The sequence below is a fragment of the Aquarana catesbeiana genome, linkage group LG05 (assembly GCF_042186555.1).
Source record: "Aquarana catesbeiana isolate 2022-GZ linkage group LG05, ASM4218655v1, whole genome shotgun sequence".
Lineage (NCBI taxonomy): Eukaryota > Metazoa > Chordata > Amphibia > Anura > Ranidae > Aquarana > Aquarana catesbeiana.
Window position 1 is genome coordinate 457,472,394 of NC_133328.1, and position 19,327 is coordinate 457,491,720.

Genomic DNA, 19,327 nt, shown 5'->3' on the forward strand with positions numbered 1-19,327 from the left:
GGTGCGACCCCAAATTTGCGGTGCCACACCAATTCCCAAAAGTAGTTTCTGTACTACTTTTGGCAATTTGGGGGTGCGATTCCCATTGACATCTGTGCAGACCCGCACAGATGTCTCTGAAATCGCCCCCCGAAGTCGGGACTGTCATGCGGGAATGAAATTGTGCGAGTTCAGCTGAACTCGCACGTTTTCTTTACCTCAGTCAGTGTGAACCTAGGCTAAAGGATACATTTTTTTTTGGTTAAAATAGAAAATTGGTTCTATTTACCTGCTCTGTTCAATGATATTGCGCAGAAAGGTTCCTTACCTCCTCTTTTGGTAGTCCCCCCTCGGCGCTGCCTGCTCCTACCTCCTCCGGGTGCCTCCTTAGCATGCTAGATGCTATGGAGGCACCCGTGTATGTGCACTTTTGAGCCGAGCTGTGTGTGTGTCCACACACACAATGCCGTTAAGCCATGTCCCTGCTCCCTCCCCACAGAAGTTTGACTGATGACTGACAGCAGCAGGAACCCATGGATCCTACTGGCCTCAGTGTCTCCTGTGAGACCAGGAAGTGGGGGGAACAGTGCTGTAGCTGTGACAGCACTGAAGTGGTTACAACAGCCAGGAAAGTGTTCAGGAATAGGGTTGAGTAGAGCAGGTTGTGGGGTATCTTTTACCTAATGCAGGGAATGCATTAGGGAAAAACACATTTTAACTTTGAAATCCCTTTAAGTTTGTTGAACAATTGCCGAATTTTCTTTCTCTTAAAAAAAAGTGTTTTCACTCCTCACTGTGTCGACTACAGTACATGTCATTGCTCAGTACGGGCTTGTTAATAATGACAAAAGCAGATCATGCCTGAGTTATGAGTATTGGTGCAGCCCCTTATAATCTATACATAAAGGACACGTGGCAAGGTGACAACACAAGAGAGCAACTGGGAGACAGAAACAGATTATTCCTCATATAGTGCAGCGCAACGAATATCATAATAAAACAAAAATTAAACTACATATATGCTTATAACTCTACATAAATGGTGACAAACACAGTGACAGTTGATGTGATTAACCACTTGCATCCATCAAATATCTTGAAAATAGTCCCGTCCAATAATCAACACCACAGTGTAATACGTGAATCGCAATTCTTGTATCTTCTCTATCTGTCCAGTGAACCTCCACCAATAGATAAAAAACCTGCTCATTTCCAAATAAGACCCCACTTATTTTCCTATGACCATTTCCTCCTGCAAGGGCTCCACACTCCTCCTACTGAGGAAGCCCAATCACGGGGCGTAATGCGTATGGGTGGGAGGAGCCGAGTCCGTGATGTCACGTATCGGCCATCCGAGGTTTAGCGGTGAGCTGAGAAAATTGAATGCTTGCTTTTTTATGCTGTGTGGAAGTGTATGGAATAAGGTTTCTTGAAATGATAGAAGCTAAAGGTGTCTATGCACAGTGTTCAAGATAAGTTTAGTAAAGTACTCCCAATGTAAAGATGTCTGTGCAAAGTGTCCCAATGAACACGTGAGAAAAGGATTTGTAAAGGTGGGGAATTGTCCTCTCACCAGCGACCGGGCCGATTTAATGCCCTCCGGACAGCAGCTCCTGTAGTGACACACGTGCAGCAGATCCGCTGTATCAATCTCCCGATGCGAAGCTCAGAACACAGGTTGGCGGGCGACTGAAGTGGTGCTGAATGGATGTCTGACGAACAGCAAGCAGTGCTAGGCCCCTCTCAGCCGGGTTGGAATGTGATAAACCACGTGGTAGGCCGCGACATTTCTCTCCATGCATGGAGGGGTCCGTCTCGCGTCAGGCCCAGGAGGAAGAGAGTGCAGGTTGGAGCTTTGGCTTCTTATATAGTTCTTCCCAGCATTCCCTCCAATGGTATGAAATGATCCCTGGGATATGTAGTCCAGGTACAGAGTCATGCAAAGCAATTATCAGTCTGAGGAACTACTCATCCCACAATCCCTTTAGTTTGGCTCACAAACATGATGATAGAAATACCGGAGGATCACTGTACTTTATAATTGTAGTCCACATTGCTACATCCTCCCCCCACTTGAAAGTCTTTGGTCCCTAAAGACAGATCACAACCTGTGGGATCACTTTACTGTATCATAAGAACTGAATAATTAATCATCTGATAAACTAGATGTTGCAACAGCTAACAACTGACCCAACAAAGGATCTTCTAAAAGCAAATTACATACATCCTCAGTTTAAGTCATATTAATTTTGTGACAAGCCAGTAACAAGTTAGTGGCCCACCCAGTAGTTTCAGGAGGTGGATCAAAGTCATCCTTTACTAAAGGTTCGATAAAGGAGGCAAGTGCTTGACTGGAAGGTTGAGCAGTAGGTATAAGTTCGTCAGAATTTTCTCCAAGTGCATCATACGTCAGTCTTTTTGGAGGGCATATCCTCTGTCTCAACCGGGAGTAGATGTTTTCCACTCTGGTCCCTGTTCTGTTCCTCAGAAACTGCATCCAGATTCAGGTTCAACTTCTACTTCAGACTCCGGTTCTGGTTCAGGGACCTTCTCTCTCTCTCTCAGCGAGATTAGTAGGAGTGGGAGCATCCGTTACACACGGCACTTCACTGGGTTCCACCTTGACCTCCTCATCTCCCCTTGGTGGGTGAGGATCTGTTTCAATTTCAGGCAAAGGAAGACATGTCCTGCTCCTAAAGGATGTCTTTTGATGATCTTCTTCCTCAGTAGCAGGGATGATAGAATCATCTTCCGAAGGAGAAACCCACAGCCAATCAAGAGTTAATTCTTCATCATTACTCCTCTTCTCTTCAGGGGGTGTGGGTGGGCAAGTTTTCTGGGCCCTAGGCCTCAGCGTTGGGGACTGATAAGTCTCTAAGAAAGGGGGTGAGGGTACTCGAACAGCCTCTGCACAGCAAATGTTTTCGATGCCAAGTCTTGATAGGGCCGGTCTTCCCTTCAGGCTGAATCTGGTACACAGGGAGCCCAGGTAGTCGTTTACAGACAATGTAGAGTTGGGAACACCATCGATCAGCCAGCTTATGTTTCCCTGGCACCCCTAGATTGCACAACAACACTTGATCTCCAGGTTGTAAATCTTGAACCATCACTCTGAGATCAAAGTTTTTCTTGTTCCTCTGTTCTCTGATGGTAGAGGCCTCCTTGGCTTTCTCATAAGCTACTTTGAGATTCTTCTGAAGTCTTTCAATGTACCCCCTATAAGAGGCTTGGGAGGTGTGATCTAGTGATGTTCCAAAAGCCAGATCCACAGGTAGACAAGCTTCTCTCCCGAAGATTAACCTGTAGGGGGAGTATCCAGTAGAATCATTTATTATAAGCATGAACTACTGCAGCGATATGATCCCCCCCAATGCTTTTTCTTCTCTAATGGGAGAGTCCCCAACGTGTTCTGCAAGGTACGGTTAAACCGCGTAGGTTGTGGATCCCCTTGAGGATGATAAGGAGTAGTCAGGAGTAGGATTTCTTTATGCTTAAGAGTTCACATAATCTTTTGATCAGTTTGCTCTCAAAGTCCCGACCTTGATCTGAATGCAGGCGCTGGGGTAACCCCTAATGAAGAAAGAATTTCTTCATAGAGTCTTTGCCACGGTACTAGCTTGTTGATCCCTAGTGCGAAAAGCTTGAGCATATTGGGTGAATTGATCTGTCACAACCAGGATATTACTTCATCCACACATTTCAGGTTCCAGACACAAGAAATCAATGCATACCAACTCCATGGGTCCCTGACTTTGAAGATGGCCCATTGGGGCTGCCCTGCCCGTTAAAGTTTTTATCTGAATGCATCTGATGCAAGAGCGACAGTAGTTTTCCACCTCTGTTTTCATGGACAGCCAGTAAAATTTATCCCTGACCAGGTTGAAGGTTCTATCTGGGCCTAAGTGACCATGATCATCATGAAGAGCGGTCAACACAGTTAGACGATGTTTCTCAGGGAAGAACAGTTGACTCACACCTCCTGGTTCCTCAAAGGGACCACTTTGATCTATGACTTCATCTTTGAACTTCATTCGTTCCCACTCTCAATGGATTACTTTGGCCCCCTCGATGGGGCTATTCACCAGTATCTGAGGGTCTTGGGCGAATAATGATTTCCTTATCAGACTCCCTAATGCATCTTCCCGTTGATCCCGTCTCATATCCTCTTTTGTCAGCTGAGGCAATTCTTGGCTGCGTACTTGGGTCAAATCACAGTAATTGTCAGAGAAGGACTCCTACCTTCGCACCCCATGCTCCTGCGCGCATGCGCCGCGGATTGGCACTTCGGTGCACACATGTGCATGGCCCGATGGTGCAGAGTGTGCGTGTGCACAACAGTTTCCGTGTGCGCACAGTTGCTCGCGAGTGTGCACGGTAGCGCATGCAGTGTGCACAATGGCGCACGCCGATGCGCATGCTGTGGCGGGGCTATTTCAGACGGCTCTGGCACCCAAACGGGTTGCTGGTTTGTTGTCAGCTTCCTGTTTGTGCCTGTTTCCAGTTTTGCTATATCTGATCACCTGCCTTGAGCTCTGGCATTGTCTGCTTGTCTTTGCACCTGATCCTTCTGTCCTGCATTGGACCCTCAGCCAGTTCCTGAAGCTCAGCTACCCTTCATACAGCTCCTCAGATTCTTCTGGAACTCTCACCTGCTGGTGGCCCGTGCCTCCATGTGCCAACTGTTCCCTATATCACCTCCGTGGGACAGGGTGCGCGTGGTCACAAGGGCGAGCCGCTCTCGGCATCTCGGCCTCGGTAAGTACTATCCGTGACAGTAAAACTTCGGTACTCCCGCGGGGGTGACGCCCACAGCTTCGGCCCCTATGGCTCCTCTGTCTTTATACTCTACTCCTTGACACACAGCCTGTACTCTTTCGAAAGGTAAATGTACCCAACTCTTCGGGCCAGCCTTGATAGAGTGAGGCCTTCGGGAATGAGCGTCAGCATCTCTGTTTCCCACACCCGGTCGGTATTTCAAGCTGAACTGAAAATCGGACAGAGCTGCCAGCCACCAATGTCCAGTGGTGCCCACCTTTGCAGTGGACAGTAGGTAAGTCAGGGGGTTGTTGTCAGTCTTCACCACAAAGGTAGCCCCGTACAGATAGTCATGTAGCTTATCTACCACAGCCCACTTGAGGGCCAAGAACTCAAATTTATGGACAGGATAGTTCTTCTCAGGTGAGGTGAGGCTGCAACTCACATACGCCACTGGGCGTAGTTCCCCCCCGTCTCTTGGTACAACACCCCTCCAAGGCCATCTCTGCTGGCATCCACATGTATTTCATACGATTAGCAGGATCAGTGTAGGCCAACACCAGGGCTTCAACCAGGCTCTCCTTCAGCCGTTCAAACGACCTTTCACACTTCGCTGTCTATTGTTCCTGGATAGACTCACGAGGCTTCCTGGGGCCTCCCCTTTGGATTTTCTGCTGGTTTCCCTTTCACTTGCTTCTGTAACAGCTCGTTCAAGGGCCAGCACGCTGTGAGACGTTCTTCACAAATCTTCTATAGTAAGAGCAGAAACCCAAGAATGACCTCAACTCGGTGACGGTATTTGGACGAGGCCAGGAAGTGACAGCCTCCAACTTTTGAGGGTCAGTTGTTATTCCCTCGGCTGACACCACATGCCCTAGATACGTGACTGAGGTCTGGTAGAACTGGCACTTCTCTAAAGACAGCTTCAACCCCTCGGCGTGTAGTCGCTGGAAAACTTTCTTTAACCAAGCTGCATGCTCCTCCAACATTCTGCCAAACACAATGATATCATTGAGATAAACTAGCACTTCCACCAAGTTCATATAACCCACAGTGTTCTCCATCAGTCTCTTGAAAGTAGCAGGGGCCGGCCCCTGTTAATCCCTGTTGCATTCGGTCAAACTCAAAAAACCCTAGAGGGCTGATAAAGGCCATCTTGTTCTCGGTCATCTGGATGCATGGGGATCTGGTAATATCCACTCTTTAAATCACACTGAACCATTTGGCCCCTGAGAAGCTTTGCAGGGCTTCTTCTGTGCGAGGGGTTGTGTACTGATCTGGGATAGTTATTCGGTTCAAGATTCAGTAGATGATGCACATCCGAAGGGACCCATTCTTCTTCCTCGCTACCACGATCAGGAAAGCATAGAGTCTCCTGGACTCCTTAATGACCCCTGATCTCTTCAATTCAGCCAGCTGCTCTTGAGGATCCTCCAGATCACACAAGGTGATTCGCCTAGCCCTTTCTTGAAAAGGCTCATCTTCGGTCAGTCGAATTCGATGTTGAGCACTCCTGGCACAGCCCACATCAAAGTCATTCTTGGAGAACATTTTCTCCCATCGAGCTATCTGAGCTTTGATCCTCTCCTCCCATGCAGAGGGTAGATTTGGGCAGTGGTTCTTTTTCCATCTCCCTTCTGAACTACCTCATCTCCTGCCACTTGGGTGGCAGCACTCACTTTTTCGATCACCATACGGGGCTTTAAGCTTTTTGGGTGACTAGTGATGTTCCTCACGCTGACAGGAATTCGCCCCCCCCCCCCCCCCCCCGTTTCTTAGTACGATCTCAGAGACCAGTTCTATTCCAGCCTCCTCCTCTGCTGAATCAGGTTCCACCACCACGTAAGGACCCGGCTGGTCCCATGACAGCTAGACTGTGGCTTTCAGACAGGCCCTCTCTTAAGGCTGCAACACCTTCTCATGGCTATCCAATCGCCACAATCTTCCCACTCCTTCAGCAGGTGCCTTCTTCTCTTTTCTGCCAACTCTGCCAACTCAGCAAAGGAATTCCTCGGAATAACACAAGTCAAGATATTTGCAGGTAAACAGTCTATTATATACACATGTACAGTGGAGTACTGTAGAGTACTGCAGTGGAGTACTGCTTGCACCTGAAAGGATAAACAGAGATAAATGGTTATACTGACAAATTTCTAAAGGGGGACCCTCGGCCAGCCTATAAACCTTTAACCCTAATGAGAGGTCAGACTTAATGGCAATGGTATAAAGACCCTTGTAGCAATAATGACAGCAATGTCCCCGTTGCAGATCTGATGGTCTTTACTGGCCGTAAGAGCTCATTAATTGTATCCAATAAGGTGTAATAGGAAGCAATAAGGTTTCTTGAAATGGTAAAAGCTAAAGGTGTCTATGCACAGTGTTCAAGACAAGTTCAGTAAAGTATTTCCAAGGTAAAGATGTCATTGCAAAGTGTCCCAGTGAACCCGTGAGAACAGGATTTGTAAAGGTGAGCAATTGCCCTCTCACCAACGACCAGGTCAATTTAATGCCCTCCGGACAGCAGCTCCTGTAGCGACACACGTGCAGCGGATCCGCTGTATCGATCTCCCGAGGCTCAGAACACAGGTTGGCAGGCAACCGAAGTGGTGCTGAATGGATGTCTGACGAACAGCAAGCAGTGCTAGGCCCCTCTCAGCCGGGTTGAAATGTAATACACCGCGTGGTAGGCCACGACCTCTCTCTCCATGCATGGAGAGGTCCATCTCGCGTCAGGCCCAGGAGGAAGAGAGCACAGGTTGGAGCTTTGGCTTCTTATATAGTTCCTCCCAGTATTCTCTCCAATGGTATGAAATGATCCCTGGAATATGTAGTCCAGGTACGGAGTCATGCAAAGCAATTATCAGTCTGAGGAACTACTCATCCCACAATCCCTTTAGTTTGGCTCACAAACATGATGTCAGTTGATAACACTGGAACTAGTGTTATCAACTGAGAGACAAGCGATGCATATAAATACCGGAGGATCACCGTACTTTTTAATTGTAGTGCACATTGCTACAGAGAGCACCATGGTTCTCCCTCTCATGCGGTCATTTTGGTGACTAATGAAGTAGGAAGTGGATATATGGTGCATTCAGGACCAAGAGGAGGAGGAGTGTGGAGCTAAAGCCCTTGCAGGAGGAAATGGTCATAAGAGAATATGACTCTGTAGTGGGGTCTAATTTGGAGATAAGCAGGTTTTTCACCTATAAGGCCTGGTTCACACCTATGCATTTTTTAGTGCGTTTTCAGTTTTGCAGAAACACACTACAGTCCATTTAACATGGTTTCCTATAGGTTACGTTTACATCTGTGCATTTTATGGAAAAGGTCAGGGAGCAGCAGGTTGTGTTTTTGGTTCCATAGACTTCAATGGATCAAAAATATATATTGAAAAACGCAAAATGCACCTGGAATATGCATCAACTGCAACCTGCATAGGTGTGAACCAAGCCTCAGTGGAGGTTCACTGGACACATAGAGAAGACCCCCCCGATCCCGGCCCCTTACCACGTGATCAGCTGTGAGCCAATGACAGCTGATCACATGATGTAAACAAAGCCAGTAACCTTTTTTTTTTTTTTACTCACGCTGACAGCGTGAGGAGAAAAATAAAGCAGATTACTGTCTGGAGTAAACGGGACATCGGTCCCGCACACTCCAGGCCCACTGCTGCTAAGCATTGCCCAACAGTGCCACATACCAGTGTCCACCAGGGCCACCTACCAGTGCATATCAGCACTGCTAAGCAGTGCCCGCCAGCGCCACCTACCAGTGCCACCTATCAGTGCAGCCCATCAGTGCCACCTATCAGTGCTGCTTATCAGTGTCACCTATTAGTGCCCTTCAGTGCCAGCTCATCAGAGCACATCAATGAAGGAGAAAAATTACCTGTTTGCAAAATTTTATAAGAAACTATGAAAAAACTGTTTTTTTTATCGATCTTTTTTTTTTTTTTTTGTTTAGAAAAAATAAAAACCCCAGTGGTGATTAAATACCACCAAAAGAAAGCTCTATTTGTGTGAAAAATTGTTCAATTTTCATATGGGTACTGTGTTGTATGACCGCGCAAGTGCAACAGAGCTGAAAGCTGAAAATTGGCCTGGGTAGGAAGGGGATTTAAGTGCCCAGTAAGCAAATGGTTAATCACACCAACTGTCACTGTGTTTCTCACCATTTATGTAGCGTTATAAGTATATGTGTAGTTTAATTTGTGATTTATTATGATATAAGTTGCGCTGCACTTTTTTATGTTTTATGTGAGGAATGTGGTGGGTGTTGTGAAATCACCAGTAGAGTGTTTCTGCAGGGAAAAAAGTTTTTTTTTTTTTTTTTTTTTTTTTTTTCCAAACAGAATTTTTATTAACACCCAAAACAGGCAAAAACAAGTCATTACAACCACAATGAGTAGACAGTGAAAACTTTGAACATACATCTTATGCTTCCAATAAGTTGTCAGGCTTGAAAATATACATCTAATATGAAGAGAAAACAAGCAAGGTTGCAAAGAAAGGATTGTTGCTAACATTGTACAACTGTCATTTGTTTTATATATTGTTTTTGTCATAAGATATGAAAGTGAAATCATGGAGCAAGACCTGAGATTGCCCATAGCCTTTTTCTCGGGTTTCCGTGGTCTATAGAAATTGGGAGCAAAAACATTTTTTAATCTAAGACATTTACACTGTGGTTTATGAGGATATTGTGGCTTCATTATTTATAGTTTGTGATTGCACTGATTGCATTACATTATTTTAGAAAAAGATCATTGTCACCTATTAAAAGAAAGTGTCTGAACATGGCAGGATTACCAGGTATTATTTTCAAGACAGGTGCGGATTTCAAAATATTGAAAATTACTTTTGAAATGACATTAATACATTAAAGATTATAAGAGGTTTATGCATTTGAAGTGATTTGAGTGCTAGCAATTTACACAAGCACTTAAGCAATACTTGAAACTCGTTAAAAGCTTGCTGAAGCTTGTTAGTGGCTTGGTTAATGTGACAGTCAGACAGAAAATTATTATCTTTTTTCACTATCCCCAAACTAGAGCTAAATTTTGCTTTAACTCGGCTGGGCTCTGCTTCTTGTTTTGTATCTTAGGTAGCCAAACCAATTTTGCTTTTTTCCATGAGTACATGGAATGTAAAAATGGCCAGGAAAAATAATATGGTACAAGTGCAATAAAAGGTTTTCATAGTAGAGTCGTGCATACATGCTAAATTAATTGCTACTAAAAATGCCTGCAAGAAGCTGTGTTGGCTTTCATGCCTACACTATTTAGGAACTCAAAGAATATCAGTGCATTAGTTGGAAATATTTGTTAAAAAATGATCCACATTCATAAGAATGCTTATAAAGTAAAACTATCAGAATGGTAGCAGCAGGCAACAACTCAATAAACATAAAGCCCCTGACAGAGAATGATGTCACTGTGAATACTGTAATTGTTTGTGTCACTTTGGTACTGCCACCCAAAACCATGAAAATATTCTGCTTGGTGGATTGTGCAGTCAATGCTTCATATGAAAGCAATTATGTTGCTGTTTATGGCCCGTACACACGATCTGAAAATCAGACGACAGATCATCCGACTCTTTCCGCTTAACCACTTGACGACCGCCTCACGCCGATTTACGTCGGCAAGGTGGCACGGACATGCAAAATCACGTACATATACGTGATTTTCCTTCCGCGGGTGGGGGGTCCGATCGGACCCCCCCCCGGTGCCCGAGGCGGTCGTCTTTTGTCCAGCGGCGATCAAAGGTGAGGGGGAGGCCATCCGTTCGTGGCCCCCCCCTCGCGATCGCCGCCGGCCAATCAGATCACTTCCTTTGCTGCTGTATGCTAAACAGCAGCAAAGGAAATGATGTCATCTCTCCTCGGCTCGGTATTCCGTTGCAGCGCCGAGGAGAGAAGACTTCACTGTGAGTGCACCAACACTACACAACACAGTAGAACATGCCAGGCACACAAAAGACCCCGATCCCCCCCCCCGATCGCCCCCCGATCCCCCCCCCCCTCCCTGTCACAAACTGACACCAGCAGTTATTTTTTTTTTTTTTCTGATTACTGCATTGGTGTCAGTTTGTGACAGTTACAGTGTTGGGACAGTGAATATTAGCCCCCTTTAGGTCTAGGATACCCCCCTAACCCCCCCTAATAAAGTTTTAACCCCTTGATCACCCCCCGTCACCAGTGTCGCTAAGCGATCATTTTTCTGATCGCTGTATTAGTGTCGCTGGTGACGCTAGTTAGGGACCTAAATATTTAGGTTCGCCGTCAGCGTTTTATAGCGACAGGGACCCCCATATACTACCTAATAAATGTTTTAACCCCTTGATTGCCCCCTAGTTAACCCTTTCACCACTGATCACCGTATAAGTGTTACGGGTGACGCTGGTTAGTTTGTTTATTTTTTTTAGTGTCAGGGCACCCGCCGTTTATTACCGAATAAAGGTTTAGCCCCCTGATCGCCCGGCGGTGATATGCGTCGCCCCAGGCAGCGTCAGATTAGCGCTAGTACCGCTAACACCCACGCACGCAGCATACGCCTCCATTAGTGGTATAGTATCTGATCGGATCAATATCTGATCCGATCAGATCTATACTAGCGTCCCCAGCAGTTTAGGGTTCCCAAAAACACAGTGTTAGCGGGATCAGCCCAGATACCTGCTAGCACCTGCGTTTTGCCCCTCCGCCCGGCCCACCCAAGTGCAGTATCGATCGATCACTATCACTTACAAAACACTAAACGCATAACTGCAGCGTTCGCAGAGTCAGGCCTGATCCCTGCGATCGCTAACATTTTTTTGGTAGCATTTTGGTGAACTGGCAAGCACCATCCCCAGGCAGCGTCAGGTTAGCGCCAGTAGCGCTAACACCCACGCACGCACCGTACAGCTCCCTTAGTTGTATAGTATCTGATCGGATCAATATCTGATCCGATCAGATCTATACTAGCGTCCCCAGCAGTTTAGGGTTCCCAAAAACGCAGTGTTAGCGGGATCAGCCCAGATACCTGCTAGCACCTGCGTTTTGCCCCTCCGCCCGGCCCAGCCCAGCCCACCCAAGTGCAGTATCGATCGATCACTGACACTTACAAAACACTAAACGCCTAACTGCAGTGTTCGCAGAGTCAGGCCTGATCCCTGCGATCGCTAACAGTTTTTTTGGTAGCTTTTTATTGAACTGGCAAGCGCCAGCGGCCTAGTACACCCTGGTCGTAGTCAAACCAGCACTGCAGTAACACTTGGTGACGTGGCGAGTCCCATAAGTGCAGTTCAAGCTGGTGAGGTGGCAAGCACAAGTAGTGTCCCGCTGCCACCAAAAAGACAAACACAGGCCCGTTGTGCCCATAGTGCCCTTCCTGCTGCATTCGCCAATCCTAATTGGGAACCCACCACTTCTGCAGCGCCCGTACTTCCCCCATTCACATCCCCAACCAAATGCAGTCGGCTGCATGAGAGGCATTCTCTTTATGTCCTCCCGAGTACCCCTACCCAACGAACCCCCAAAAAAGATGTCGTGTCTGCAGCAAGCGCGGATATAGGCGTGACACCTGCTATTATTGTCCCTCCTGTCCTGACAATCCTGGTCTTTGCATTGGTGAATGTTTTGAACGCTACCATTCATTAGTTGAGTATTAGCGTAGGGTACAGCATTGCACAGACTAGGACACACTTTCACAGGGTCTCCCAAGATGCCATCGCATTTTGAGAGACCCAAACCTGGAACCGGTTACAGTTATAAAAGTTAGTTACAAAAAAAGTGTAAAAAAAAAAAAAAAATATATATAAAATAAAAAAAAATAGTTGTTCTCTCTCTCTCTATTCTCTCTCTCTTGTTCTGCTCTTTTTTACTGTATTCTATTCTGCAATGTTTTATTGTTATTATGTTTTATCATGTTTGCTTTTCAGGTATGCAATTTTTTATACTTTACCGTTTACTGTGCTTTATTGTTAACCATTTTTTCGTCTTCAGGTACGCCATTCACGACTTTGAATGGTTATACCAGAATGATGCCTGCAGGTTTAGGTATCATCTTGGTATCATTCTTTTCAGCCAGCGGTCGGCTTTCATGTAAAAGCAATCCTAGCGGCTAATTAGCCTCTAGACTGCTTTTACAAGCCGTGGGAGGGAATGCCCCCCCCCCCCCCCCACCGTCTTCCGTGTTTTTCTCTGGCTCTCCTGTCTCAACAGGGAACCTGAGAATGCAGCCGGTGATTCAGCCAGCTGACCATAGAGCTGATCAGAGACCAGAGTGGCTCCAAACATCTCTATGGCCTAAGAAACCGGAAGCTACGAGCATTTTATGACTTAGATTTCGCCAGATGTAAATAGCGCCATTGGGAAATTGGGGAAGCATTTTATCACACCGATCTTGGTGTCATCAGATGCTTTGAGGGCAGAGGAGAGATCTAGGGTCTAATAGACCCCAATTTTTTCAAAAAAGAGTACCTGTCACTACCTATTGCTATCATAGGGGATATTTACATTCCCCGAGATAACAATAAAAATGATTAAAAAAAAAAAAAAATGAAAGGAACAGTTTAAAAATAAGATAAAAAAGCAAAAAAATAATAAAGAAAAAAAAAAAAGCACCCCTGTCGCCCCCTGCTCTCGCGCTAAGGCGAACGCAAGCGGCGGTCTGTCGTCAAACGTAAACAGCAATTGCACCATGCATGTGAGGTATCGCCGCGAAGGTCAGATCGAGGGCAGTAATTTTTGCAGTAGACCTCCTCTGTAAATCTAAAGTGGTAACCTGTAAAGGCTTTTAAAGGCTTTTAAAAATGTATTTATTTTGTTGCCACTGCACGTTTGTGCGCAATTTTAAAGCATGTCATGTTTGGTATCCATGTACTCGGCCTAAGATCATCTTTTTTATTTCATCAAACATTTGGGCAATATAGTGTGTTTTAGTGCATTAAAATTTTAAAAAGTGTGTTTTTTCCCCAAAAAATGCGTTTGAAAAATCGCTGCGCAAATACTGTGTGAAAAAAAAAATGAAACACCCACCATTTTAATCTGTAGGGCATTTGCTTTAAAAAAATATATAATGTTTGGGGGTTCAAAGTAATTTTTTTGCAAAAAAAAATAACTTTTTCATGTAAACAAAAAGTGTCAGAAAGGGCTTGTCTTCAAGTGGTTAGAAGAGTTGGTGATGTGTGACATAAGCTTCTAAATGTTGTGCATAAAATGCCAGGACAGTTCAAAACCCTCCCGAATGACCCCATTTTGGAAAGTAGACACCCCAAGCTATTTGCTGAGAGGCATGTCGAGTCCATGGAATATTTTATATTGCGACACAAGTTGCGGGAAAGAGACAAATTTTTTTTTTTTTTTTTTTTTGCACAAAGTTGTCACTAAATGATATATTGCTCAAACATGCCATGGGAATATGTGAAATTACACCCCAAAATACATTCTGCTGCTTCTCCTGAGTACGGGGATACCACATGTGTGAGACTTTTTGGGAGCCTAACCGCGTACGGGACCCCGAAAACCAAGCACCGCCTTCAGGCTTTCTAAGGGTGTGAATTTTTGATTTCACTCTTCACTGCCTATCACAGTTTCGGAGGCCATGGAAAGCCCAGGTGGCACAAAACCCCCCCAAATGACCCCATTTTGGAAAGTAGACACCCCAAGCTATTTGCTGAGAGGTATAGTGAGTATTTTGCAGACCTCACTTTTTGTCACAAAGTTTTGAAAATTGAAAAAAGAAAAAAAAAAAAGTTTTTTCTTGTCTTTCTTCATTTTCAAAAACAAATGAGAGCTGCAAAATACTCACCATGCCTCTCAGCAAATAGCTTGGGGTGTCTACTTTCCAAAATGGGGTCATTTGGGGGGGGTTTGTGCCACCTGGGCATTCCATGGCCTCCGAAACTGTGATAGGCAGCGAAGAGTGAAATCAAAAATTTTCACCCTTAGAAATCCTGAAGGCGGTGATTGGTTTTCGGGGCCCCGTACGCGGCTAGGCTCCCAAAAAGTCCCACACATGTGGTATCCCCATACTCAGGAGAAGCAGCTAAATGTATTTTGGGGTGCAATTCCACATATGCCCATGGCCTGTGTGAGCAATATATCATTTAGTGACAACTTTGTGCAAAAAAAAAAAAAAAAAAGTGTCACATTCCCGCAACTTGTGTCAAAATATAAAATATTCCATGGACTCAATATGCCTCTCAGCAAATAGCTTGGGTTGTCTACTTTCCAAAATGGGGTCATTTGGGGGGGTTTTGTGCCACCTGGGCATTCCATGGCCTCCGAAACTGTGATAGGCAGTGAAGAGTGAAATCAAAAATTTACACCCTTAGAAATCCTGAAGGCGGTGATTGGTTTTCGGGGCCCCGTACGCGGCTAAGCTCCCAAAAAGTCCCACACATGTGGTATCCCCATACTCAGGAGAAGCAGCTGAATGTATTTTGGGGTGCAATTCCACATAGGCCCATGGCCTGTGTGAGCAATATATCATTTAGTGACAACTTTTTGTAAATATTTTTTTTTTTTTTTTTTTGTCATTATTCAATCACTTGGGACAAAAAAAATAAATATTCAATGGGTTCAACATGCCTCTCAGCAATTTCCTTGGGGTGTCTACTTTCCAAAATGGGGTCATTTGGGGGGGTTTTGTACTGCCCTGCCATTTTAGCACCTCAAGAAATGACATAGGCAGTCATAAACTAAAAGCTGTGTAAATTACAGAAAATGTACCCTAGTTTGTAGACGCTATAACTTTTGCGCAAACCAATAAATATATGCTTATTGACATTTTTTTTACCAAAGACATGTGGCCGAATACATTTTGGCCTAAATGTATGACTAAAATTTAGTTTATTGGATTTTTTTTATAACAAAAAGTAGAAAATATCATTTTTTTTCAAAATTTTCGGTCTTTTTCCGTTTATAGCGCAAAAAATAAAAACTGCAGAGGTGATCAAATACCATCAAAAGAAAGCTCTATTTGTGGGAAGAAAAGGACGCAAATTTCGTTTGGGTACAGCATTGCATAACCGCGCAATTAGCAGTTAAAGCGACGCAGTGCCAAATTGGAAAAAGACCTCTGGTCCTTAGGCAGCATAATGGTCCGGGGCTCAAGTGGTTAATAGTCGCAAGTACAAATTGAATAGGTTACTAAAGTCACGAAAATTCTCGTACGACAGAAAAAAAAATGGAAAGTGATGTCATGTGTTTGTATTGTTTTTTCGGACGACAATTGTACTGACTAAGCGAAAGTCGTATGATCTGGTATCGTACGAGGAAAATTTTCGTGCTTGTCCGATCGAATAATATCGGATGAATTGTCGTGATCGGCTCTGGAAAGCTCTGTACTAACAATCCAGTTATAGTACGATCGCGTTAAAAGCGGTATTTTTCGTCCAATTTTCGATTTGTGTGCACGGGCCATAATGACCATTACTTTTTTCCAGTAAGCTTATATTGGATTGCTAAAATATCTATTGTTTTGTATTGCTAATACAATGCCAATGTTATAAAATGAAAGTATATGCTGTGACCATAGAACTCCTTTAACCACTTGACCTTCAGAAAATTTACCCCCCTTCATGACCATGCCCATTTTTTGTGATACAGTTCTGCGTTACTTTAATTGACAATTGCGTGGTGGTGTGACACTGTACCCAAATAAAAGTTATGTCATTTTTTCCCATAAATAGAGCTTTCTTTTGGTGGTTTTTGATCACTCCTGCGGTTTTAATTTTTTGCACTATAAACCAAAAAAAGACCAACAATTTAAAAAAAAAAAAAAAAACAAAAACATGTTTATTTTCTGCTATAAACCACATCCAATACAAAAATGTAAAAAAATTCTATAGAAAATTAAGGCCAAAATGTATTCTGCTACTTTTTTTGGTAAACAAATCCCAATAAACATATATTGAATATGTAAAGGTTATAGTGTCTACAAACTATGGGATATATTTATGGAATTCTTTATTTATTTTTTATTCGTAATGGCGGCGATCAGCAACTTATAGTGGGACCAATCGGACACTAACTGACACAACTGACACTTTTGGGGGACCAGTGACTCAAATACAGGGATCAGTGCTAAAAATATGCACTGTCACTGTACTAATGACACTGGCTGGGAAGGGGTTAACTGGCAAAGGGTTAACTGTGTGCCTAACAATGTGTTTTCTCACTGAGGGGGAGGTGATTTTATTATGGCAAGGCATTGATCCATGTTCCTGCTTTGCAGGAACACAGGATCAATGCCTTACCTACTGACAGAATGGCAGTCTGCCGTGTTTACTGTTCTGGCTCTCTGCCTAATGATCAGCGGGTGCTGGCGGACATCAAGTCCACAGTACCCGCAGATCAGCTCCCGATGTGTCTAATCACAGTGGGAGCGAGTTGCTGGCAGCGCGCATGCGCGCCCCAGACCCCGGAGTGCAGGATCACGTACTAGGTACATGATCCTGCGCAGGAGAGCCACCTTGCCACTGTATATTGTGACGGTATGTGAGGTGAGGTCATCGATAATCAATTTATTTCACCTCGTATTTGTTCTATTGTCAGAGACTGAACCGGAATCTGGCCCGGATTTCTCCAGCCTCTGTGGCAGGCTTGGTTCTGGTACGGGTCTTCTGGTCCACTTGAGTCCATGCTCAGGTGGACTTTAAATGACCAGGAAGAGAGCACAGTAGTGCTCTGGCCTGAGACTCAGCAGGGAATCTGAGAGAGAGAGGAGCCCTGTTTGTTTGGATTGAAAACAAAGGTTTGCTATACCTCATGTTTTGTGGGTGACAGGGACCAGCCCCACACCTAATAGAGAGCGGCCTACTGTTTAGTTTAGCGGTGGGCGGCAAGGATTTGTTTTACTGTTTTGTTTATTTTTATGACTTTGCAAACCACCTGTAAATAAAGCTGGCAACCTGCCAGATTTTAAAGAAACTGCCTGTACGCTGACCTTCATTTCAAGAAAAGGTGATCCCCACAAGCTAATCTCCCCACAATACATACGGTCGGCAATCGGTTAAAGCCCAACAATATGAAAAAAAAAAAAATCTATCCATGCAATGTGGCCCCCTCACACTGCAAAAGTTAAATTCTCAGTTAGGCTCTTTATTAGGCATTGTTTACACTTGCAATACTGACACTGAACAAAAGTGCCTATAGCGTTAACACATGTTAAAGGTGTGTTAAAACACTCCCGAAACTCACTATGTTTGTTTGACATATGTTTGATGCTCATTAAGACCCCTTTCACACTGGAGCATTTTGCAGGCGCTATAGCATTAAAAATGGTGCCTGCAAACTGCCCTAAAACAGCTGCTCCATTCACTCCAGTGTGAAAGCCTGAGGGCTTTCACAATGGAGCGGTGCGCTGGCAGGGCGTCAGAAAAAGTCCTGCCAGCAGCTTCTTTGGAGCAGTGAACTCACTGCTGCTCCCCATTGAAATCAATGGGGCAGTGCTGCGATACCGCCGGTAAAATGCCGCTCCGCAGAAAAGCGCCGCTAAAACGACGGTAAAGCGACGCTAAAAATAGTGCCACTTTACCGCTGATGCCGGTGGCGGCACAGTGTGAAATGGGTCTAAAGGTGCATTAAAAACTCCAGGCACCTATTTTTTTATAGTTGTGAGCAAGGCCTAACATGCCACAAACGCACCACAAACATGTGCTGGCATATTTATGGTGCTTTGCCATAGACTTCAATGGAAGCTGCTGAGATGCTTCAACTCCTTCAAAACTCGATATACAGCTTCATTTTTGAAGCTCAGCAACGCGACTTGACAAAAAACGTAATGTTTTTATAATGTGAACAGCTCTGTGCATTGTCCATATTATCAAATGCAGACTGCTTTACTAGACATTTGATGAGAAGTAAAAAAATGTGCCTCAAATGTCTGCTTCTAATGTCAATGAGATCAGGGCCTTAAAGTGTAACTAATGGCAAAATGTTGTTTTTAGTTTTGATTGGAGTGAAGAGGGATCAGAACCCCTGATAGTCTCTTTCACTGTCTGTGCCCCCGTTAAAGAGATTCACCCTCTCTATTTGTCCTGGAAATCATTATCATTGAAAGTGAAAGTAACAGAAAATCCCAAATTTTGGGTTGTCCCCAGAAAAGTAATAGAGGGGAAATCTTTCAATGGGGACACTAGTTCTGGTGACATGGGGGTCCCCAAGAAATGACCTTAATTTGCAAGGATTACCTCTCATTCCTCTTGTGGCTATGGGACAGGAAGTGGAAATCTCCCCAATAGGACACAGATGGCAGAAAAAAAAATCTGACAGGGGTTATAACTCTTCCTTACTCTATCAAAAATGAAATAAAAGTTTTTCCCATAGTTCTACGTTAAGCCTGTGAACTATTGATTACAGAGGTCAATAGATCAATAGATGAGCAATGACTTATCCCTTACCAAGTAGACTAGTCAGAGGCTGTAGTAAGACACAGCTGTGCCTGAAGCTACATCTGCTGTGCTAGCTATTTAGCTAACCCATTATGCTCAGGGAATCTTTTATTATGTAGGAAATGTTTATTTGTAAAATTTGTGTATATTAGAACACATTTTAAAAACGTATAAGCTGTATAAAAACATTCAAAGAAAATCAACCTGAAACC

The 19,327-nt window shown here is 44.4% G+C and overlaps 1 protein-coding gene across 1 annotated transcript in view; it reads right to left on the reverse strand.

The window, feature by feature from the left end:
• Positions 1-19,327, reverse strand: part of RAB31 (RAB31, member RAS oncogene family) — a 78,216-nt gene that overhangs the window by 34,544 nt on the left and 24,345 nt on the right. The gene's annotated exons all lie outside the window — the stretch shown is intronic.